At 39.3% G+C, this 26,439-nt stretch overlaps 1 protein-coding gene across 3 annotated transcripts in view; it reads right to left on the bottom strand.

Moving 5' to 3' along the window:
- The window catches only part of LOC135203656 (gem-associated protein 8-like), a 60,610-nt gene that overhangs the window by 19,267 nt on the left and 14,904 nt on the right, over positions 1 to 26,439 (bottom strand). Inside the window, exon 1 of one of the 3 annotated variants that reach the window (XM_064233514.1) lies at positions 3,461 to 3,602. The exons of the other annotated variants lie outside the window; for them this stretch is intronic. The gene's annotated coding sequence lies outside the window, so the exon portion shown is untranslated. Of the gene's footprint in view, positions 1 to 3,460; positions 3,603 to 26,439 lie in introns of those variants that run through there. 3 annotated transcript variants of the gene reach the window in all.

A 26,439-nucleotide genomic window follows, 5' to 3' on the forward strand; every position in this document is an offset into this window, starting at 1 on the left:
GGGGATCTACCGATAATTTCGGCAGTCTCACTTTACACCCTTCTTTCACACAAACTCTAAACATACTACTTGAATCAGACATACTAACGAAATAACAATTGCGATTGCCAAGCTAACTTTCCAAATACGATACCAATATCCAAACATCGAAAAGTCAGTCAACGAGCAGGAAATTCTATCAGAGAACCTTCAACGATGTTGCCGGTTCAGCTGGCAGAGAAAATCTGACGAAAATGGGAATGGTTCCGAGCACCAGCGCCACGGGAACGGGGTGGTGGGCGATCACCTGAACTACCAGTGTACTAGCGGTTGCCGCGAGTTTTGAAATTCGCCAGTGCGACAAGAGGATAAGCTATATATATATACCTGCCAGGTAAGTGTCATGCATAAAATTTTCATTTTTAATATTTTCATTTACTGTCATGACAGTATGGTGCTTCACTTTGACATTTTGAATTGAACATGTTCAGCGAAAGAATTCAGTTCGACTATTATTACTACTGTCGCTGATCTTCTAGTGCCCTCCCTGTAGCTCTTAGCAACAGTGTACGGCAACTGCTGCATGATTAGCAAACTGCCGTACCTACAGCAAGTCAATAGCACAATACGGCACCACTGACAGAATCTGACGTAAGCCCACTACACTAGGGTAAAATATCACAGCAGGCCAAGCAGGCCACCTACAATCAACGCTAGCCACCCTCCGAAAAAGTACATTATAACGCGTCCTGACACCGGAGATGGGCATCAGTCGCGACTTCTTGTTGGTGAAAAACAGAGCTAAAGACCTCTACTCTCCTTTCGAAGTAAGTATTTTCTCCAAAGTTAGAAATTAAGGCCAAATTTTAAGATTTAAACAGAGGGTACTGAAAAGGGTGCTACGGCAGTGGAACAAATCTCACCAAAACGCTTTTAGAAATTTTTACTTACAACTAAAAATGTTTCGAAGATTGACGCTATCTTGATGTTTACGGAGTCGCTTGTGTCAACAAACTTCCCATTTCATGTGCTAAATCTGCACACCACTTGTACCCATAGACGCTGGGGCACTTTCATCACAACAATCGTAAACCCATCTCTTACCAGCACTTATTCGTACTTATTCAAGGGACTACGGCATTCTTTGCGGCGTTTTGCGCTCTTCAATTGTTTATCAGTGTTGTCAATTGGTATGTGTTTACCCTCCAAACTAGGTATAAGACTTACACAAAACCGGGGAAATAAGTGAAATTAGCGTATCTATTTGTAGTATATATACATATTAGAGCAATCTTATCATTACTGCATTACTATGACAACTAGAATTCATCGAAACAGTTTGTAAATGCATCGGCGTATGTGTGACGCTCCACTAGATTGGCAACGATGAGCCATTTTTCCTCACGTCGTCTGCTCGTAAGTATAACATCGAAACATTTGTAATTTTGGGGGTTAATTTGGTTGCAAAAAAGGGATAATGGACATGAATTAAATAAACATTTTGAAGTAGAGTTAAACTAAATATTGAGTAAAGTAAACAATTAAGGGAATAAAGCTTTGCATCTCATAATCAGTGTTGTCGTCTGCTGCTCGTAACTTTGTTTACGGAGTGAGTGCTTAGGAAACACGAAACAGCAATGTGGTTCGAGTGCACTGTGGAGTGAATTAAGACCAAAATGTGTATAATTACAATCAAATAAGCACTGTGGAGTTTCAGTTGTGATGGCAGTAAGGATAAAACCACTGATTACAAGGTAAGAATGAATTCAGTTCCAACCATAACCCGGGAATAAACAGTTTCATACTTTCACTAATATAGGCAACAAAATGTTGTTTTATTGTGCTGATTACAACTGCAATCTTGAGTAAGATCAATAAACGTTACATACATACGCTAACATTGTTCAAATGAGTGCTGGGAAGGCTGGGGAAAGATGGTGGCCGTCACTGATGAGAACCGTCCATGCAAAACGTAGCCGCCATATTGGATTTCAAAACTGCCTTGAAAAACATATTTTACGAAGAGCTCACATGCTTATTTAGTTCGTATAGGGGCTTTCATATATCACAATATGTTGACAAAACTTCAGTCTTTTAAATGGTATGCTTAGAGTTGCAATTGTATTTCATGTTTCACCAATTAAATATCGAGTGAATAAGACCCGTCCACCGTGATGAGGGTTGGCCTGTCGTGATATTCTACCCTATGTTTATTTGTATATCAGGAAGTCTGAAATTGACGCATGCGCAATACACTGCCGTATCAATATCTATCGCTCTCAGGAATCCGGCTGCTGGGGAAGTATGCAGATTTGTCAGGCAGGCCTCATAACTCCTTCTGCCCAGGCCACCAATCCCTCCGCCAAGGTAAGTAGTTCCACCCGAAACAGCTGACGACCTCGTTGTGCCCGACCCAATGCGCCATGCGACCTCAGTCTCTCCTGGCTTCCCAACATGGCTGTGTCCACGTCTTATCCCAAAACATCTTTTCAATTTGCCGCCGCCAATCCGGTCACATTGCTGGATTTGGGTGTCTTTTGTAATGACAAAAAGTCATTACTTATCTTTTTAAAGAAAAGTGACCTTCTTGGTGATTTTATGGTGAATGCGATAAGTGTGAAGAAGGCACAATCGGCCTTGTGAAGCATGGCGCACCTTCCAGTGGCAGTGTATCGACTATCGAGTCGTCCGAATCAGTAATTTCCGACTGGCCTGACGATTCCGATTTCGATCTCAAATAAGGTAAGTGCGGGTTTGTACAGTTTTTTTTTTTATGCCATTTTTTCTTGCCAGAACATACGAGTTTGCCAAGAATCATTAAAAATGTCAATAAGGCACGCAGTGCCGTTTTTTGACACGCCGAAACTAAATAATGCGCCAAAACATATGTCCGCCATCTTGTTTGTATTTTTCGTCCGCCAATAATCTAGCAGACGGTACTCTTGCCCGATGAATCTTCAGGCGCTCCAGCTGCCGTACCAATATCCTGTGCCTAGGTAATTTCTAACTTTGGAGAAAATACTTACTTCGAAAGGAGCGTAGAGTCTCGAGCTCTTGCTCTCACCACCAACTCGTGACTGGTGCCCATTTCCGGTGTCAGGATGCGTTAAAGTACTTTCTCGGAGGGTGGATCAACAAGCGGGCAAGACTGGATCCACTAGTCCAGTCGGCTGTTCCCCCCTAGTTCAGCCAAAGCTACAACCTACGACTAGGCTGAATCTTGTTAGCTAGGTAGCCGGCCTAGCTAGAACTGGTCTTGTGTTACCAAACCCCCCAGAGTCATTTTCTCGTATCTTCATTAGCTAAGCAGCCGCAGTACCTCACATAAGAGGCTATAGGTATCTGAACGAGCCTTTCCTAAGATAAAACTACTGTGGCCCTAGGCCTCGTTCGCCCTAGCTATTCATGTCCAGGTCTAAACTACCTCTGACTAATTTACAATAGAGACAAGTACCATGATCTCCAACATTTCATTGCTTACCTTTGATGTCACGAGATGCTAAAATAAAGATATAGATACGAGTTCTTGTGAGTCTACTGGTCTAGTATTGGTCTACGTCCCTTCAGCTCACCAAGCAAAGTTTTGTTTACCTGAGCACAACATACGTAAAGCCAAATTATTAATGCAACCAACCAGGATGATAATCATAAAGAAAAGTAATTAACATTAAAAAGAAATTATGATTTTTTCTGAGTAAAAGTACCTCTTTTGTCTATTTTTTTATTATTATTTTTTATTTTGCGTGTGTTAAAAGACGAGTCATTCATAACCTAACCGGGACATCTCAGACATTATAAAGTATTGGTTATTCATGAAATAATGAATATTTTGTGCTTTATTCATCAAATCTGAAGCATAAATATCTTTCAATCTTTACTATATTCATCTGAAATTCATTTGATATCAATATCTTTCCAATTGAGGGACTTTACATAAAAATTTTACGCTCGTTGTACTTCGGCGCCAAATATAAATTTCGTCGTCTGTGGAGCCGATTACCGATGGTTTGACAGTTCTTAAGTTCTGCGATATTCCCGTAAATTTGCGGGATATTCAGATTGATATAAAGTGATAAGGTATGTATCAATACCTGATGTTATAACATATTGAAATTTGTCGAAATTTGTTAGAATTGTTGCTTTTTTACCATACAGAGATTACTATGTACAGGTACATCGTCGTTTCGAAAGAGTAGCTATTATAGCCTACCGAGAAAAATTGTCCTTTATAATGTATACGTATCATAATTCTTGTGTATAATGTAAGAGTACTTCCCCTATCTTCTCATTGTTATTTGAAGCTTGAACACAGCTAAAATGGAAACAGACAAAGACCGAGTAATGCCGCTTTGCGTTGGCTCGAGTACTCGGGTGGCCTCAGTCAGCTTCGTTCAGCAAATGGTGGCCCGTGCGAAGGCTGAATTCCTCCACCGAAAGTTCTGAAAGTGCCAGTTCACGTGAACATTGGAAAGCTCAATGAGATTGATGGTAAGCCGAATTATCTCATTTTCTTTTTGTCCCGAGAATGACCTATTTTGTTTCGTTATAATGATTAGGTAAATAGGTGCACATAACATCGGCCTACAACATAAACTGGTTTTACAAGTATACTTTAAACTTACAGAATAGAAAAGATTTCTCTTAATTTAGTTATAGAAAATATTGGTTTCAGTAACTCCTGCAATTTCTACAAGGGATTTAGAGTTAACCCTTCTGTTTCATCCACTAGGCCTTGAATTGATTATGGAATTTAGGCCAAAGGCCAAGCACAGAAGCCTATGAGGTCATTCATCGCTGAAACTTAAATTGATAGTTAAAACTTTTGAAAGGTGTAACACGAGGAAAACCCCTCAGTTGCACTATGAATCAGTTGCCATTGGAGTGTGGAAATATGAAAGAGAGATATGAATGGAAGTACAGTAAAGTGAATGAAATGCTTTGCAGCTAGGGGCCGAAAGGACGTTGCAAAGAACCTTAAGTAATGCCTACAGTGCACCGCGTAAGGTACACTAACCCCCGCTATGACACTTGCACAGTACATAATTCTATACTACTCGGTATGGAAACCGTTGTAAGAAGGCCTGTTCAATGAATTTTCAACCGAGTCTTACAGGGGAGTTATATGACAAGGAAGCAAAAATTTTGTTAAACTAGAAACTAGAAGATGCAAAAATTAATGTGATGGTATAATGTAGGGTATTTATGAGCTCCATGTCCAATAACGTTGTTCAAAAAAAATAAGCAGATCGTGTTTTGCATTTATAAATGGACTTGTTCATTCAATTTCTCTTTGGTCAAGGAGGCGTTTTACATTAATAGTTTTATAAAGTAGCCAAAATGGCAGAGGCATAACAAAACTATGATGTATTTGAATAATCTCATATGATATATATATATATATATATATATATATATATATATATAATCTGATCCGACTTTTCCACCAGCTGACTTCGTCACGCTAGTCACGAGGGAAGCCAAGGAAGCACAGAGGATCTTCCAACAGGTGATCCACACTGCAGCAGTGGCCATATCCCTAGAACTGAGCCCCAGCCCATCAGTGACGTCACGATGTCCCAACTGACTACAGAACCTTGACCACTGTCCACCATCTCAACTTACTTCCCTGCCAGATATGGACGATATAGCTTCTCTTTACTCTGACGACGTTAAACTCTCTGGTACGCAGGCACCAACAAAGGACTCCGTAGTGAGCTCTCTCGACAAGGTTGATTTCGACTTGGCTCTAACTTCGCTAGAATTCGACTTGCCCATCGATACGGCCATAACGCAGGAGGCCGGTGAGATACTAACGATTTCTCAGGTGAGGTGCTGGCTTTATTATTATTATTTATTATTATTATTATTTTATTTTTTTTTTGCTCTATCACAGTCCTCTAATTCGACTGGGTGGTATTTATAGTGTGGGTTTCCGGGTTGCATCCTGCCTCCTTAGGAGTCCATCACTCTCCTTACTATGTGTGCCGTTTCTAGGATCACACTCTTCTGCATGAGTCCTGGAGCTACTTCAGCCTCTAGTTTTTCTAGATTCCTTTTCAGGGATCTTGGGATCGTGCCCAGTGCTCCTATGATCATGGGTACGATTTCCACTGGCATATCCCATATCCTTCTTATTTCTATTTTCAGATCTTGATACTTATCCATTTTTTCCCTCTCTTTCTCTTCAACTCTGGTGTCCCATGGTATTGCGACATCAATGAGTGATACTTTCTTCTTGACTTTGTCAATCAACGTCACGTCTGGTCTGTTTGCACGTATCACCCTATCTGTCCTGATACCATAGTTCCAAAGGATCTTTGCCTGATCGTTTTCTATCACTCCCTCAGGTTGGTGCTCGTACCACTTATTACTGCAAGGTAGCTGATGTTTCTTGCACAGGCTCCAGTGGAGGGCTTTTGCCACTGAATCATGCCTCATTTTGTACTGGTTCTGTGCAAGTGCCGGGCATTCGCTTGCTATGTGGTTTATGGTTTCATTTTTCGTATTGCACTTCCTACATATGCGGAGGGAGAGATGTTATTTCCGTCTATCGTTCTTTGAACATATCTGGTTCTTAGGGCCTGATCTTGTGCCGCTGTTATCATTCCTTCAGTTTCCTTCTTTAGCTCTCCCCTCTGTAGCCATTGCCATGTGTCATCGCTGGCTAGTTCTTTAGTCTGTCTCATGTATTGTCCGTGCATTGGTTTATTGTGCCAGTCCTCTGTTCTGTCTGTCATTCTCCTGTCTCTGTATATTTGTGGGTCTTCGTCTACTTTTATTAGTCCTTCTTCCCATGCACTCTTTAGCCACTCGTCTTCACTGGTTTTCAGATATTGCCCCAGTGCTCTGTTTTCGATGTTGACGCAGTCCTCTATACTTAGTAGTCCTCTCCCTCCTTCCTTTCGTGTTAATGTATAGTCTGTCCGTATTGCTTTTGGGGTGGGTGTGCTGTATTGTTCATATGTTCCTGGTTTCTGATCTATGCTGCGGAGTTCTGCCTTCGTCCATTCCACTATTCCTGCGCTGTATCTGATTACTGGCACTGCCCAAGTGTTTATGGCTTTTATCATATTTCCGACGTTGAGTTTTGACTTGAGTATCGCCTTGAGTCTCTGCATATATTCTTTCCTGATCGTGTCCTTCATCTCTTGGTGTTTTATATCCCCTCCTTCCATTATTCCCAGGTATTTGTATCCTGTCTCATCTATGTGTTTGATGTTGCTCCCATCTGGTAGCTTTATCCCTTCAGTTCTCGTTACTTTGCCCTTTTGTATGTTGACTAAGGCGCATTTTCTATTCCAAACTCCATCCTGATGTCCCCAGATACATCCTTACAGTCTGGATTAGGGTATCTATTTCCTTGATGCTCTTCCCATACAGCTTGATGTCGTCCATGAACATCAGATGGTTGATTCTGTAGCCTTTTTTCTTGAGTTGGTACCCGGCATCCATCTTCTGTAGTACTTTTGTCATGGGAATCATGGCTACTACGAAGAGTAGTGGGGACAGTGAGTCGCCCTGGAAGATCCCTCTCATTATTATTATTATTATTATTATTATTATTATTATTATTATTATTATTATTATTAAAGAGGATGGCAGCATCAGTGGAACTGATTTTATATATGGTCTTTTCAATTCTTCTTAATTATTCTCTTCTCATCAGGGCTGATATTTGCTAATAGCTGGCCGATTTTCATACTCTGGTTAAGGAAATGTCTTAAAAAAATACCAATTTATTGATAAGATAACTAAAAGTGGAGGATGGTAGCCATAGAATTTAGAAATCTACGACGACTATACACCACTTTTAGTTATCTTATCAATAAATTAGTATTTTTATAAGACATTTCCTTAACCAGAGTATGAACATCGACCAGCTATTAGCAAATATCAGCCCTGATGAGGAGAGAATAATAAGAAGAATTGAAAAGACCATAAACAAAATCAATTCCACTGATGCTGCCATCCTCTTTAACAAAACGGGTTTGAGAGAGGGTCTCCTACCTTCATATTATTATTATTATTATTATTATTATTATTATTATTATTATTATTATTATTATTATTATTATTATTATTATTATTATTATTATTATTATGCGTGCATGAACCTTCTTTCGGTCGGGGTTTTTGCTCTTGATAGCTTCATGAAGTTTAGAATAATGTTAGTTATGTTTCTCATTCAATATGCAGTCCAGGATTACCTCTTTGAAAATTCCAAGGTTACCGTAAATTATTATTAACTTGCAGATTCACGCACCCTTGAGAGTAGACGGAATCCCCTGGTTCCGGGAGTGGGTCGTGGGAGGAGTGACAGATCTACCACGAAGCACTGACGAAGGACCCAGTCTTGGCCCTCGTCTCTGGGAGGGTCATGTCCCTCTCTCTGCAAAGTCTTACACGTAAGTGCAATTTCTCTACTCATCTCTACATCCTCATTTGATTCTAGTACATTCTTACGTCAATGTTTGGAAAATAACGATAATATTATCAGTTAACTTTTGAAGCCGTCTCTCGTGTTTCGAAATCAAAAGAAGTCCCCAAAATGTACTTTTGAAAGAGGACATTTCTCATCAGGTTTTCCCACCAAAGGGAACTAGATTCCACGAGATGTGCTCCTAGTTTTTACGTTGTACCTATATATATATATATATATATATTATTAATGATATATATATATATATAGATATATATATATATATTATATATATATATAATATACTGTTTAGGTCTTAATGCCGTTTTCCTGGTTTGGAATTAGTGCCACGTAAGAACGGTAAGCCCTAGACTTCAGTAGGCGATCTAAGATGACCTAAGGTGTGGGCCGAATTTAATAAAAGAATGTATTTTCCATTATAATTGTTCTTTGCTACATCACAAATTATTGCGTAAATTATGCTATCTTGGGCGATTGATGACCGTCTTTAGGGATTATTATTATTATTATTATTATTATTATTATTATTATTATTATTATTATATATATTTTTTTGGCTTTAGCACAGTCCTCTAATTCGACTGGGTGGTATTTATAGTGTGGGGTTCCGGGTTGCATCCTGCCTCCTTAGGAGTCCATCACTTTTCTTACTATGTGCGCCGTTTCTAGGATCACACTCTTCTGTATAAGTCCTGGAGCTACTTCAGCCTCTAGTTTTTCCAGATTCCTTTTCAGGGATCTTGGGATCGTGCCTAGTGTTCCTATGATTATGGGTACAATTTCCACTGGCATATCCCATATCCTTCTTATTTCTATTTTCAGGTCTTGATACTTATCCATTTTTTCCCTCTCTTCTCTTCAACTCTGGGTCCCATGGTATTGCGACATCAATGAGTGATACTTTCTTCTTGATTTTGTCAATCAACGTCACGTCTGGTCTATTTGCACGTATCACCCTATCCGTTCTGATACCATAGTCTCAGAGGATCTTTGCCTGATCTTTTTCTATCGCTCCTTCAGGTTGGTGTTCGTACCACTTATTACTGCAAGGTAGCTGGTGTTCTTGCACAGGCTCCAGTGGAGGGTGCTTTGCTACTGAATCATGCCTCATTTTGTACTGGTTCTGTGCAAGTGCCGGGCATTCGCTTGCTATGTGGCTTATGGTTTCATTTTTCGTATTGCACTTCCTACATATGGGAGAGATGTTATTTCCATCTATCGTTCTTTGGATATATCTGGTTCTTAGGGCCTGATCTTGTGCCGCTGTTATCATTCCTCCAGTTTCCTTCTTTAGCTCTCCCCTCTGTAGCCATTGCCACGTGTCATCGCTGGCTAGTTCTTTAGTCTGTCTCATGTATTGTCCGTGCATTGGTTTGTTATGCCATTCCTCTGTTCTGCTTGTCTTTCTCCTGTCTCTGTATATTGTTCTGGGTCTTTCGTCAACTTTTATTAGTCCTTCTTCCCCATGCACTCCTTTAGCCACTCGTCTTCACTGGTCTTTTTTCATATATTGCCCCAGTGCTCTGTTCTCGATGTTGATGCAGTCCTCTATGCTTAGTAGTCCCCTCCCTCCTTCCTTTCGTGTTATGTATAGTCTGTCCGTATTTGCTCTTGGGTGTAGTGCTTTGTGTATTGTCATATGTTTCCTCGTTTTCTGGTCTATGCTGTGAAGTTCTGCCTTCGTCCATTCCACTATTCCTGCGCTGTATCTGATTACTGGCACTGCCCATGTGTTTATGGCTTTTATCTTATTTCCGGCGTTGAGTTTTGACTTGAGTATCGCCTTGAGTCTCTGCATATATTCTTTCTTGATCGTGTCTTTCATCTCTCGATATTTTATATCCCCTCCTTCCATTATTCCCAGGTATTTGTATCCCGTCTCATCTATGTGTTTGATTTTGTTCCCATCTGGTAGCTTTATCCCCTCAGTCCTTGTTACTTTGCCCTTTTGTATGTTGACTAAGGCACATTTTTCTATTCCAAACTCCATCCTGATGTCCCCAGATACAATCCTTACAGTCTGGATTAGGGTATCTATTTCCTTGAAGTTCTTACCATACAGCTTGATGTCGTCCATGAACATCAGATGGTTAATTCTGTTGCCTCTTTTCTTGAGTTGGTACCCAGCATCCATCTTCTGCAGTACTTTTGTCATGGGAATCATGGCTACTACGAAGAGTAGTGGGGACAGTGAGTCGCCCTGGAAGATCCCTCTCCTGATATTAACCTCTGCTAGTCTTATTCCAGAGCTTGTAAGTATTGTATTCTAGTTGCGCATTGTATTTTTGAGGAAGCTGTTGGTGTTTTCCTCTGCCCTATATATTTTTCAGGCATTCTATTAGCCATGTGTGTGGTATTATGTCGAAGGCTTTCTTATAGTCTATCCATGCCATGCTTAGGTTGGTTTTTCCTTTCTCTTACTGTTCTTCATTACCATTTTGTCTATCAGGAGCTGGTCTTTTGTGCCCCTACACTTCCTTCTGCAGCCTTTCTGTTGGTGGGGGATGATGTTTGTATCCTCTAGGTAGTTGTATAGCCTTTCGCTGATGATACCTGTTAGTAACTTCCACATTATTGGTAGGCAGGTGATAGGCCTGTAGTTACTGGCTATATTTCCCTTACTCTTGTCTTTCTGGACTAAGGATGTTCTTCCTGTGGTCATCCATTAGGGCGCATGGTGATTTGTGATACAATGCTGGAGTTGTTCTGCTATTCTTGGGTGTAAGGCCTTGAAGTTTTTGAGCCAGTATCCATGGACTTCATCGGGACCTGGGCTTTCAGTTGGGCATTTTTCTTTAGTTGGTTTCTGACTGTGTCTGTCGTGATGTCAGGGGAATCTTTTGTTTTATTCTCCCTGTTTCTTCAGCCTTGACTACCTGGAGCCATGTTGCATGTTTGTTGTGTGATACCGTATTGCTCCAGATGTTTTCCCAGAGTCTCTTACTTGGTTCGGCTTCAGGAATTTCTTGGTGGCTGTCTTCCCCTCTTAATTGGCTGTATAGTCTTTTCTGGCTCTTCTCCAGCCCAACTTATACCCGGCCCAACTCATCACCGGTCCAACACACACACACACACTGCAAGGCAGTGTAAATAAAAACGAAACAACAGTTACTCAATTACCAATCCTACTATTTGTAAACAAAAATACCGAACTATGAAATCAAAGTTTGTCAACAAAAACGTTAGTAATTTTTAACCTTTCAACGCATGACGACAATTACTCAATTACCAATTACAAACAAAAGTACCCAAGTATGAAATCAGATGTTTGTCAACAAAAACGTTAGTAATTATTAACCTTTCGATATATCTTTCAGTTTTACATTCTTTCAGTAAACCCATTACAATGGAGACAATTTTAAGTCAGAGAGGCAAAGCGAAATTTTCTCATGATGGCTATTTGTTCATTTTCGACAAATTCAGCAAAACGGACAGCAATTTGATGTTCTGGAAATGTGATCAGCTCGGCAGGTGTAAAGCGAGAATACACACAAGATTTGGAAACGTAGTTAAAGTCTTGAATACTCACACCCATGACTCTTCACCGATAAAAGTAGAAGTAGAAAGGACAACTACGATAATTAAAACCAGAGCTGAAGAGACGATGGAAAACTCAAGTGTAGTGATTAATGAAGTTTTATGTAATGTTCCCCAAGCGGTGCAAGGATCACTCTCGAATTCGTCGGCTCTAAAGAAAACTATTCGTCGGAAACGGAATCAGATTAGTGCCTCTCCGCCAAATCCAGTTGACCTAAATCATATAGCAATCCCTGATGAATATTCGACCTACGAAACAGAGCCAAACCAGAAGGAAGATTTTTTTTTAAAAGACAGTGGTCCCAGTGAAGATAGAATTTTGCTATTTGGAAGGAGAAGTTGGTTGCAACATTTGGTATCAGCAGAAGTTTGGTATGTAGACGGAACGTTTAAGATTGCTCCCACGCTATTTTCATATATTGATGTCTTAGCTGATGAATTATCCCCAGAGCATGTGCCAATCTTGAACTGGCTTGAAGACAATTATATAGGTCGGTTAAACAGACGTGGAAATAGCAGACGTGCACCACTCTTTCCATTGGAAATGTGGAATTTGTATTTTCGAACTTTGAATCATGAAGATAAAACAAACAACCATGCAGAAGGAGCGAACAGAAGATTACAAATGGAATTAGGAATGGAACATCCTACACTCTGGAAATTCATAAATGCACTTAAAAAAAGTTCAGAAAGGTAGAGATTTTTATTTGGAATCACTTATAGCAGGCAGTTCACCACCCGCCAAATTAAAAAAGTACAGGGATACTGATTCCCGCATTCTTAGAATTGTCCAAAATTTTAATGAAAGGACTCCCATTGAATATTTGAGGCATTTCTCATAACATAAAATAAATTTTTTTTTCTATATTTTCATGGATTTTTTGTCTTTAATTATATGGTGTTAATTTATTTTTAGTGTCATGAAAGAGTCATACTTGATTCTGAATAAAGGTGTTTTTAATATTTACTGAATTTCATTAATCACTGCCGGGAATGAGTTGGGCCAGGGATGAGTTGGGCCAGGGATGAGTAGGCAGCGATGAGTTGGCGGCGATGAGTTGGCGGTGATGAGATGTACCCCATTCTTTCTGGTTGGTTCCGAATAGTTTGTTCTGTTGGTATGCCTTATTCCTGTTCATGTATCGTTGGATCTTATGTGCTTTGCTCTTGCATATGTCAAGTTATTTGTTTCTGTGATATTGGTGGTGTGTATTAGTCTCATTATTTTAATGACCTCACTTGTTTTCTCCCTTAATTTCTTTCTGTATCTGGCTTCATCCATTGTCTGATCTTTTCTACCCATTCCGTCCTGTCTGTTACTCCGTCGGTGTTTCTTTGTATGTCGTTGTTTGATACCTCATCATCCCTGTCGTCTTCTGTGGCATCGTCTCTCAGTTCGTCTTCTTGTAATTCGTTGCCGTGTGTCATTTCCCTTTCCAATTCCTCTCTTTCTGTTGGGGAGAGCCATTTCTTTTTCTTTATGTTCCTTACTTGGTCTGCCAGTCTCTGCTCTGCTTGGGGGGTGTTATTCCTCTCATTCCAGATGTTGACCAACCTTCTTCTATATCCTCTCTCCGTCGGGTTGCTTCTGATGTAGCATCTCCATATTTCCTTATTTTCTTCCTCTGGTTTGCTTCTGTACCTCCAGTCTCTGGTTGTTGGTTACTGTCGTTGTGGTGGTCAGTTGCTGGCTGACGACTTCCAAGTACCTGACCGTCTTCCCCTTCAATTGGGCTGAATACCTGGCTGCTGGACGATGCTCCTCTGTTGCCAGAGGTTCCATTTACGTCGTTGTCGTTTAATCCTTCATTTCTTTCCATCTTTGCTGAGTTTTGCTATTTAACCCATAGCTGGACCCTACCCCATCAGGAATAGATATTCATTTACAGCTGAGTAGACTGAGGAAATTATGGTAAAGATCCTTTCCCAAGGAATCAACGCCGAGGAGAGCGGTCACCCATCCAACGACTGACCAGCCCCAATGTTGCTTAACCAGTCAATTGACGGCCTAACCCACCCTGCCACGGCGCCACATATTATTATTATTATTATTATTATTATTATTATTATTATTATTATTATTATTATTATTATTATTATTATTATTATTATTATTATTATTTTGTTGTTGTTGTTGTTGTTGTTGTTGTTGTTATTATTATTATTATCAAAGCAAATGTCTTACATGAAATGTATGTAAATCGTTTGAGTCGTGATGACTCACGTGTGAACGAACTCCATTTTTGACGAATGACTTCGTATATATGAGAAGTCCACAGGAGAGATTCGAGTGTAGTTCTCATGATCTGCAGATTCGATATCAGGAAATATGAGTGCTAGAATTTCTCGTCTATGTTTAACCAGCTGACATGTCCCAAGAACGACATCTTATCTTTTGTAATGAAAAAAGATTGATAGAGGAGTTCAGGCACAAGAAACTTGAGTATTTGCTGACCTAGCCTAATAGATTCATACAGATTTGTAGGACAGCTAAAGGCAAGATAAGGCACTACAGAATAAATGTGATGTATAAAGTATTTAAAAGGAGGTATGGGCCCAGCAAAAGAGCAATTGACTTAATTGTCAACTATTTATTAAATATATGGCCATACATCCATTTCTCTTTATTTACTATGATACCCAAGAAAAGTGACTTTCCAAGCCTCGACAGTAATTTTTTGTTTTATTACGAATCCATTTTTTCCAGTGTCTGGGCTCGTTATCTCTGTACCAGTGAAGGGTGTGTCGGTATGGCCAGAGATCTTCATATTAGAGTGTTTGCCGTTGCAGGCCCAGATGCTGATGATATGCACCATAAGCCACGCTGCAGGTCGGTTTTTCGAGGTCCCTTGCTGTTTTCTGGTTAGAATATTTATTTCATTCTTCATTTAAAGGAAATGGCTTTTGATGGGTAATGTAAAATGTATACTATAAATAATGTAAACGCAAATACATAATACATGCATATAGCACAAAACACCACTTATTCTTGCTTAGTAAGTAGAAAAACTCACATATACTATGCGGTATATAAAAACAACGTACACTCACCTGCTCAGCCTCACTGGAACTCACTACTGCTCACATCAAATCCCCCATTTATTTCAAATCAAAAGAAGTAATATCATATTTTATTTATATTCCACATTTTTTTTAGGGTTTGTTGCTCTGAGCTGGAGGAGGATCCATCATCCCATGAACTAGGCGAGAAATCTTTCATCTTTTTACTTCCTGACTCTCAGAGTAGTGCCCTTACCAGAGAGGTTTACATGAGGGCACAGTTGTTGAAGATCACCCTTCGAGGTAAGATGGAAATGGAAAGTTTATTTCGTGGTAAACAATGTTCGTATTTTTCTTAATTTGGTTTATTTGACCCTTCCGGTTATTTAGTTATTTGATCATTTACCTGTTTACCATAAATTGTTTGTTAATATGCAGGTTTTTCACAGAATACTCAATGAGGTAATTCTTTTATTTATTTATCTATTTTATAAATAATTGCTCATTCATTTTTAGTCATATTTCTATTCATTCATTAGTTTATTCTCATTGGTTTGTTAATAGATAGATAAATAGTTAGTTATTAAAAAAAGAGAAAAAAAAGGCCTGCTTCGTCCCCAATAGCTCGGTGGTGATCATATGCCTTATCCTAAAACCCAGTGCTTCTTCTCTACTTTACAAGACGAGATGTTGGCCAACCTAGCGCCAGGCCAGAGGATGCAGGCAACTGTGATGATAGTGCCGAAGAAATGCAACGAGTTCCCGTGCCTCGAAGGAATTCTGGTACATCCTCCTGCCCCTCTGAGGCCTCCTTCCTCCTTACCTCCTCTGTTCAGGTGAGCGCCACAGGACCTACCTCTGTGAGGAAAAGTTAGCTGCTATGCTTTTAAGAGAATCATTGATGGTACTTATATATTGATGACTGTGTATTCGTACATGTTCTTCTGCATATTATTTTCTGATCTTTATCTTAATCATAATGAATCAGGTTATCACCATTTTGTCGTCACTAATCAACTACCTAAGCGCCTCAGTGTCGTGGTCGGTATGGTCTTGACCTGCCACATCGGTGGCCGCGAGTTCGATTCTCGGGCATTCCACTGAGGGGTCAGAGATGTGTCTTTCTGGTGATGGAAGCTCATGCTGGGGTCACACATTCACGTATGACGACGGCGATGCCCACGTATGTGGATCGTGGGCATCATCGCGGTGAAATGACCTTGAACAGCTGGTAAACAGGACACGGGCTAACGGACGTAAAGCCAGCACCGTAAATTGCGCCGCAAATGTACGCGCGAAGAAAGCAAGGTCGGACGTCTACCTGAAACTAACGCCGATATTGTGATGTTCTATGTACGTCAACTTCACGTCAAGACCACGCCCACCGTTGTGGTGCCGCAGGGTACAAAAGGGCGGGCCTGTGAATAGAGCTTGCCGTTTTGTAAACAATCATTGTAACAGCTCGTTTCTTCGTTGTTTTCCTACAAATTAATCTATTTTAGTTTTATGGTAACTTTTTGATAGTAGGCATCTGTAATATATATAATATGTAATTAATGTAACATCACAAATAAATGAACATAGGATAAGTAGTATATAAGACTAGCACTAGAATTTTCTTGCTTCGATTTTATCATTCAGACATACACTTAGACTTATAAAACTGTTGACTATGGGCGATTTATATTTAAGCGATATAGAATAACATCTAATAACTTATCAAACATTCTTGGGAACAAATAGGAATTCCTCTCAAATATTTACATTATTTGTTACACCATTATTGTAAGACTGCTATTCAGAAGAAACAAATATCTTCGACGTCTTGGCTATCCTCCGTCAAGGGAACGTTCTGTCTCTTGTCAATGGGGGTAGCTTCATGGAGAGTTTCCGTGTCGCTGTCATCAGTCAGAATCTCATCCAACTCCGACTCCTGTAGGTGGAAGTTGACTTTTTCCCTGTCCTGAATGTCTGCAGGAGTGGTTGTAGGAGTGGCTGTAGGAGTTTTCCGGCCGAAAGAAGGTCCGCAAGATGTGACGTGGATGGTCCCTTCTTTGGTCATTTTAGGAGGTTCGGCATCTTGAAGGGCGTTGTGGAGAGTGCTTGAAGGAAACTGCTGGTTTCGGGAGACGGAAACAACAGCTGACCTGAGGGTGCCGACCTGACCTTTTATACCACGTTACAGCGTTGCCATGTCGTACAGGGTTGTAAATGTGTTAATCGGTTTCGCCGTAGGCTACAGCGCAATTAGGAGGCCCGCGTGCTTCGCCGCGGAAAGAAAACAACGACGGCGAACGATGCTGGTGACCCTAGCGCTTACCCCGCAGCAGTCACCGTGGCTCCCACGTGCAATGCCTGGAGCTACGTCAGGTGACATTTGGCGTGACCACCCACGACTTGTTTTGAACATTTCAAAACTGGAGTGGGCTACGGCGACCTAGTGGGCGGAGCTTAGCGACCGACGACCCGTCACTGTACGTCTACAATTTTACGTGTGTTTTTACGTTGCATTTACGGTTTACTGACGTAAGCTATTGCCAACTACCAATTTCCGCTCATACGTGGGCGTGCGTCCGTTGATACGTGAATGTGTGACCTTAGCATCACTCTCGACATGGTTCGGAAGTCACGTAATACTAAGGTCACACATTCACGTATCAACGCACGCACGGCCACGCATGAGCGGAAATTGGTAGTTGGCAACAGCTCACGTCAGTAAACCGTAAATGTACGTAAAACACACGTAAAATCGTAAACGTACGGCGACGTGTCGTCCGGGTGCTAAGCTCCGCCCACTAGGGCGCCGTAGCCCACTCCAGTTTTTGAAATGTTCAAAACAAGTCGTGGGTGGTCACGCCAAATGTCTCCTGACGTAGCTCCAGGCATTGCACGTGGGACCCACGGTGACTGCTGCGGGGTACGCGCTAGGGTCACCTGCATTGTTCGCCGTCGTTGTTTTCTTTCCGCCGCGAAGCACGTGGGCCTCCTAATTGCGCTGCAGCCTACGGCGAAACCGATTCACACATTTACAACCCTGTACGACATGGCAATGCTGTAGCGTGGTATAAAAGGTCAGGTCGGCGCCCTCGTGGGGTCCATCTGTTGGAAAATCAACTTGAAAATATGGCCACAGGATTATCCCAAGACCTGACGGTCTCAGTTATTTCTTTCATTGACAATGGCGGATTTTGGAATAATCCTTTAGCACTGGCTCCTAATACGATTTCCACTTTCTCCTGACTTTTGACCGCTATCATCAATCAAACAATGGAATTGGAATCTGTCAGACGGATACAGGGTAATCCCAGGCTCTATTCCCAAGGTAGTATTCCAGCGTTCCGGTACACAAATCTCAACCAGAAATCAACCACCGGGTCATTTTCGTCAACAGGATTCCGGCATCTACCGCCTATGTCGTCTGTCACACCTGCTCCAGTAAGAAATTAATTTATGATTAGCAACGCAGGAACAGTAGAGGAGTTGGGGCCTGGTGTTATTGGTAAGGTTTCCTTTAGGCTATGAATAATCCCGGGTTGGACGAGTACTTATATGGACCCATGCAGTGCGAACCATTTGTGTGGGAGCAGGACTAATGGCTTCATAGCCCAGGGGCTGTTTCTCTGTGTCTCAGGTGGCTGATCACGATTCAGAATATGGAGACAAGGTTTCAATAAAAGGCGAGTGGGAAATGGATAACGAATATAAAAATACTGGGGAAATTTCTGACGAAGACAATTGTTAGGATGTCTAGTAGTCCTTTTTGAAATAACCTTTACTGCTTAGGCCAAAAATAACAAAAGACTTCACTTGTAGACAGCAAACGTATAGTATAATCTGCTAGAATAACTTACACACACACACACGAACACTTTCCCGGTAACACGGTATTCTCAGATTATGGAAGTGTCGAAGATATTTATTTCTTCTGAATAGCAGTCTTACAATAATGGTGTACAAATAATGTAAATATCTAAGAGGAATTCCTATATACATTTAAAAAAATATTATCTTGAATAGGTAGAATTCCTATTTATTTTAAGAATGTTTGATAAGTTATTAGATGTTATTCTATATCGCTTAAATATAAATCGCCCATAGTCAACAGTTTTATAAGTCTAGTGTATGTCTGAATGGTAAAATTGAAGCAAGACAATTCCAGTGCTAATCTTATATAAGATATCCCAAAGCGTTCATAAATCATAATTCCTAAACTACGTATTGTATTCCTTGTCGACTGGTTACTTTGGTTATTGCTATAAATATCATTCAGAAATGGGGTTAATATATAATCAGTGATGTGCTCATTTACAACCATTATTCTAATTGCGTCTACTGAAATGTTTTTGTTGTACAATTAGAAAGTATATATCTTAGTAAATCTTCTCTCTCTCTCTCTCTCTCTCTCTCTCTCTCTCTCTCTCTCTCTCTCTCTCTCTCTCTCTCTCTCTCTCTCTCTCAATGATAATAAATCTCGATTTTGTGTGCATATAATTTTCAACTGTAATATTCAGCTGTGTTGTAGATGTCTTTCGCGGATTCAAACAGAATAAAAATAAAAAAAAAAATTAAAAACTGTAGTAATGTGCTCATACCCCTGCAACAGCACAGCCCCACAACGGTGGCGTGGTCTTGACGTGAAGTTGATCGGCGTAGTTCCAGGTAGACGTCCGACCTTGCTTTCTTTGCGCGTACATTTGCGGCGCGATTTACGTCGCTGGCTTTACGTCCGGTAGCCCGTGTCCTGTTTACCAGCTGTTCAAGGTCATTTCACCGCGATGATGCCCAAGATCCACATACGTGGGCATACGCCGTCGTGATACGTGAATGTGTGACCGCAGCATAAAGCCGTTGGTCCCGTTGCTGAATAACCACTGTTTCCATGCAACTAAAAACACCATACCAACAAACAAACAAACACTAATCAACTAATCATCTTACCAATAGGCAACTGGTGAGAGACAGGCAGTCATCACCATGGTCTCTGGTTCTGACGCTGGCATATATGTTTGGCACTGCAGTTGTTCCAGCGGGGACCTTCCATACTCTGAAGTGGCACTGCTCCTCATTAGCGTCATGCTCTTCACAGAAGGTTTGGTATGGGTCTTCTATAGTGATTAAATTGCAAGAGCATGCTTTAAGATATTAAGCTTTTATTACCGTCTTTTTTTATTTATAAATAATGTTGGCGTTGATTTTCAATACACAATCCTCTTAATTGCACATGGAATTTGAATGCCCTGGAAAATCAATGTTATATTTTAGTTTAATATAATTTTTCATGGTGTATTTCTTTTATTTGGTTCTGGAAAGCATTTTGAAGCCACTGTTTTCTAGTATGTTTTTTATGTATGTAGCCTACTATGCTACTGTACTATATATATATATATATATATATATATATATATATTATATTATATATATATATATATATATATATATATATATATATAATAAATATATATATATATATATATATATATATATATATATATATATATATATATATATTGTCCTTAGGCTGGACGGTCGCAGTCTTTTTTTTTTTTTTTTTAGCCGTAGGAGCAACACCACGCTGGTTCTACGGCTTCTTTGGTATGGAGCCAAATTCGCTCACACTCCGTGACTCACTCGTCCTTGGACGACGTCACGGCATCATTCAGCAAGGACCACGAAGGGAAGATCTGGGTGCAGGGAGGATCCTTACTTCTTGCCCACGGCGGTGTGTGCGTTCTCGGAGACTTCTCCAAACCTTCAAGAAAGACGCCAGGCGTTCTGTTTGTAATAGTAAGTGAAGACTTGGGTTTAAAACAAAGAAAAAAAAGTTTTTCGATGCCTTACAAATGAAGATGGCTAGTTCAACCAAGGGACAGGAAGCAATTAGAGTATCTTAGGGCAATACCAACTGGAATTAACGATTTTGATTTGGCCCAGAGTATTCTTTTCAAATGAATTTATTGTCACTATACTCTGCAGACATTTCAATTAATTGAATCTACGTTGAACACACAACGCTCATCTTCCAACTGCTTCACAGCTCTGGAAAGTGGCATGGTACTGGTGGAGGCAGCTCCTCGTCTACGGTCCCAAACCCCCATCCTAAAGTACCCTCTTCGAGCAGCCGCATGGGCATGCTACGACCCTGCTCACCACAAGGGCAGAACTTCGACCGAAATGGAGGACATGTTCCTCCGTGTGCCACTCGGAGACCTAACGAAATCTATTTCAGAGTAAGTGCAGGGAGTCTGTTCAAATTTGCTAATCGAGCTCACAGAAAATGAGATATACTGATGCGTAGCAGCATGGGCGCCATCTCATAAGGGCAAGAGGGGGCGCTTGCCCCACCACTCACTGATATCCTGGAAAAAATTTATATATATATATATATATATATATATATATATATATATCTATATATATATATATATATATATTATATGTATAATATATATATATATATATATATAGATATATAATATATATATATATGTATATATATATGCTTAAAAAATCACAGTAGATGCACGTGACTTCATAAATAAGCGAATACCACGGGAAATGATAGTCAGGAATCCAAGCGCTTTCGTCTTTATTCAGACATCGTCAAGGAGCTATTACAGTACAATTGGAGAGGATAGCCTCAGGTACAAACAAGATCAGGAATACCAGATGGTTAATTATCAAAAGGGTAAAATTAAAAGGGATAATCCAGGATTATCGGATATCACACGGTCACAAACTTAAACAGATTCTGACCCTAACCGAAATTACAAAGTATCTTTACAGTCCAAAACATGTAAAAACTGAATATATAATTTTGTTGCTTATATTTATCTACAACTTTTTTCATTATGAAAGCATCAAGTTTAAATAAACCAAGACTTAAATTTAGAACATTTCTATTATTTGACTTGATAAAACAAGATTCAATGATATTCCTTTTAACTGTGTCATTACATGGGACTAAGGCTCTTGCTTGACTCCAGTTAATAGGATGGTCTAAATCTCTCATATGTACAAATCATGCATTCGATATTTGCCCAGTTTTCACAGAATATTGATGTTGCTTAAGACGCTGTGAAAGAGATTTACCGGTCTGTCCGTAATAGATTTTATCACACTTTTTGCAAGGAATTTCATATATGCAGCCTGGAAGATCTTTAGGAGAATTTTTGATTACTAAACTCTTGACATTAATATTACTGAAAACAAAAAACATTTATGTTAAAAAGCTTTAAAATTCTAGGAATATCTAAAAACCTTTCATCATAAGGTAATTTTAGAATGTTATGCTTACTAAATTCAAGTTTGTCATTAGTTGAATAAAATGTTTTTTTCTAGCTCTTTTCCATGCCACATCTACAAAAGTCGTTGGGTATTTAAGTTTCAATGCAATATCATAAATAGTTTTAATTTCAGCGTCATAAACTGGGGCTACAGACAGTAAAGCCCTTAGGAATATCCCAGAAAAAACAGAGAATTTAACATTTTGATGGTGATTGGAGTAGTAATGAACAAAAGAGGCAATATATATATATATATATATATATATATATAAATATATTATATATATATATATATATATTACATTTAAGTACATCAATGTTTTTCTTCTTTCATTTTACAATATATTTTTTCAGTTTAAGTAATCAAAGGTATCAATATGTATTGGATAAGATTTGTATACAGTTTATAAACTGCGTTGTCCTTGCCAGAAATACTTGAATTCACTGAACATGGAACTATTGAAAAAAATGTCAATATAACATTGTAGTTTTTCTTTATCGCATCTGCCTTCACTTGAATTATTAATAGGCTTATATACATACATATGTATATATATATGAATATATATATATATATATATATATATATATATATATATATATATATATATCTGGTGTGTGTGTGTAATTTGCCCCCTCTTGTAATACATGCTGCGGGCGCCCCAGTGCGTAGCAGTAATAGTCTACATTTCATCATTATTGTTTAAATCTTCCAGTGTATTTGGACTGTAATATACACAGAGACACCTGGTGGCGAGTGTGAATCCAAGGCTGAGGAAGAGATAACACTTACTCGCTGCTGAACGCCATCACGAATCCAACGGAGTCTCAGGCTTCAACTTTATTACGACCCGAGGATCTGAAAGAGCAATCTCTCTCTCTCTCTCTCTCTCTCTCTCTCTCTCTCATCTCTCTCTCTCTCTCTCTCTCTCTCTCTCTCTCTCTCTCTCTCTTTATTCAAGTTGCTACTTCACGCTGACTGTTTTCACTTTCTTTTAAATGGAGTTTGTAGCTTATGATAATTATGAAAATCAATGATAAGTCATTCAAAAGTTGTATAACTTTGTTTCCGTATAATTAGTTTAAAAAAGTACTAAATCAATTTTATGATACAGATAAACGATGAAGTTACCCGTGTTCTTCTGTACATAATAGATATTGAGATTTCATAAATATTCGGACAATATAAAATGTTCAGGATTTCAAGTAGGAGAACTGTACGTGGTTTTTTTGCATATACATATATATTCCACAACCAAAGATGATTTCTCTCTTCCATATATTAAATTGCTTTTCTGTCCAACAGTACCTGGCTATGGCTCGTAGCCTAGAGACTGTGTTCAGCGCAGGAGCAGAGAAACTGATTCGAGGGTATTATGTGGCAGCTAGGAGATTACGAGGCGACTGTGTCCAGGGGTCAGCCGTGCCCGTCACCGCCATACATACTTTGTGAGTAGTATACTCTTCGGAGTTGAGGCCCCATACACTGAACGATTGCCTGAACGACTGTCTGTATCGTTCGCAAAAACAGAATATGGACTTGTCTGAATGCAAAGTGGGGAGAGCTTCATGTCTGAACGATTTCAACGGGAATCTGTCACGACCAGGTTGCTGGCTTGCGACTGAAGTCTGTCATACTCATACACAGATCGTTCAATGTATGGGTTTGTCTGCCGATATAACGCTATCGCGCGCGTCTCTTCTAGAGATGATGTCATGTCTTCTCCAGACAAAATCTTTGTTCAGACTGAAATCAGTGCGGAGTAGCGTTCATACTGTATGAATAGTGTGGGTCGATAACGACAATCGTTCAGTGTATGGGGGCCTTTAGATGTGTCATATTAGATATTTTATGCTTCAAAAAGACTTCCGCGTCAATATTAACCAACCAGTAAATTCATTTTCTCATGTTCGCAGAGCGCAGGCAGCCGCAAGCCACGCCCGCCTGGCCCTCAGGAGCACAGTCGAAACCTGGGACGCCGTTGCAGCCATCCTATTATGCGAGGAAGGACTAGCTGCCCATTTCGGTTACTCCCTTCTGCAGGTACCTCCTACGCCTCACCTCTCCGCTAACACCGACCTTCATATCTTGGTCGGTAGAAAGTAAGGAGGATGATTCATTGGGAAATGTACCTAAGAGATGGGCAAAGAAAATGTTTCGATAATCCGTTCATTTTACCGAGATAGCTTTGTCGCGCCCACCATAGTGATAGATTGTTTAATAGTTTGCATGTGATAACTTAGACATGAAGCTTATACAGTTGTTTAAATATCAATCATTCACTCATTTCTCTATCCATCTATCTATCTATCTATATCCATCTGTTCATCTATGCACTTAAGATTCTTCTGTGGCAGGCTCAATTTACCTACATAACACAGTGTTGGACATTGTATCGATAACTTTAAAGTGGTACGAAAGATGCTTAAAATGGCATATATAAATCCTTGTATATAACAGTTAATTGGCTCTCTCAAAAAATGACTTCGAAACAGAAAATTCAAATGAGCAAAAAGATGACAGGTTGAAATGAAATAAAACAAAGCAATGGAAATGTGAGTGTATGGCAAAAACTTAATTTCAGTTGTTTTTGATATTCCATTTTGAGGTTTCAATAACATTATTTTGAATTCCTTCCCTTTTAGAACGACGAAAGGATGGCAAACTTCCAGAGGCAACTGGAGAACTTCATTGCAATGCATACTGGGGACATTCCATCAACTCTAACAACATGATTTTGGTCTACTGAAGAACTTCTGTCTTTGTCGAACGGAAAGATGTGTTACAGAAGAGAGTCTGATCTCTTCCTCCCTCTCTCTCTTGTAAAAGTAGTTATGTATGAATGTGCAGATGTTAGCAATTGTCTTTTAGTTTTGCATTCAAAGGAATTATGAATTGCTATTTTAGCAAAATTTTTGTCAGTAAATTTGACTATTGAATATTCTTGTAGGAAAAGACTGTTACTATTAATATTTCATGTATATTTTATATATATATATATATATATATATATATATATATATATATATATATATATATATATAGATATATATATATATCCAAACAGCAGTGGCCACAGCCAGATATACACCAATGAGGAGGACATAAAGACTTGCTAAAAGGGTCAATTTATTCCCGACGTTTCGTAATGTCTTCATTACATTTTCGAGGGCTGTACAAAATAGATAACATAAAATAAATTACAATAAAGCTAAGAATTAGAACTTTAAAGATAAAAGTTGAACAATGGTTGCAAACTTGAAATATTAAAAAGACTAAAGACACTTTTAAAATACACAAAACGTAAAATAAATAGGAGAAAAAATTATTAACAGTAAAAATAGAAATTAAAAAAACATAAACAAAAAATTCAAAAGTTAAGAACAACTGGACCAACATATTCAGCGGCAATGTCAAGACTGGAGATAAAAGGAAGAAACTAAGAGAGGTGCAGTGTGCCAGCAGAGGTTTGGCTGTTCAACAAGGGGACGAGTCGTTTGATCATTAACGATTCTAAGATTGTCAATTCGTGGCTGTTGGAAGCTCGTCCTACAACTGTAAAGTCCTTATTTTCAATAGAGGTTTTACATATTTTAGAATGATTTCTAATATTAGAAAACTCTGGGTTTGTAATTTTGCTGCCTGTCCTATAACTTACTCCACGATGTGAATCTATGTGTACCTTCAGAAGCCTCCAGGTGGATCCAATATAAGTTCCTGAATTACATTTAGGACAATTATAGCTATACACACACCTGGAGGACATATAAGGGCGCAAACGATCTTTAAACTTGAATAAATACCCAATAGTAACAGGATTAAGGTCCATTTGATTCCCATTAATCCTGTTACCATTGGGTCATTATTCAAGTTTAAAGATCGTTTGTGCCCTTATATGTCCTCCGGTGTGTGTGTACAGCTATAATTGTCCTAAATGTAATTTAGGAACTTATACTGGATCCACCAGGAGGCTTCTGAAGGTACGCATAGATTCACATCGTGGAGTAAGTTATAGGACAGCAGCAAAATTGCAAACCCAGAGTTTTTTTCTAATATAGAAATCATTCTAAAATATGTAAAACCTCTATTGAATATAAGGACTTTTTACAGTTGTAGGACGACTTCCAACAGCCACGATTGACAATCTTAGAATCGTTAATGATCAAATGACTCGTCCCCTTGTTGAACACACTGCACCT

Source organism: Macrobrachium nipponense, chromosome 36 (genome assembly GCF_015104395.2).
Source record: "Macrobrachium nipponense isolate FS-2020 chromosome 36, ASM1510439v2, whole genome shotgun sequence".
Classification (NCBI taxonomy): Eukaryota; Metazoa; Arthropoda; class Malacostraca; order Decapoda; family Palaemonidae; genus Macrobrachium; species Macrobrachium nipponense.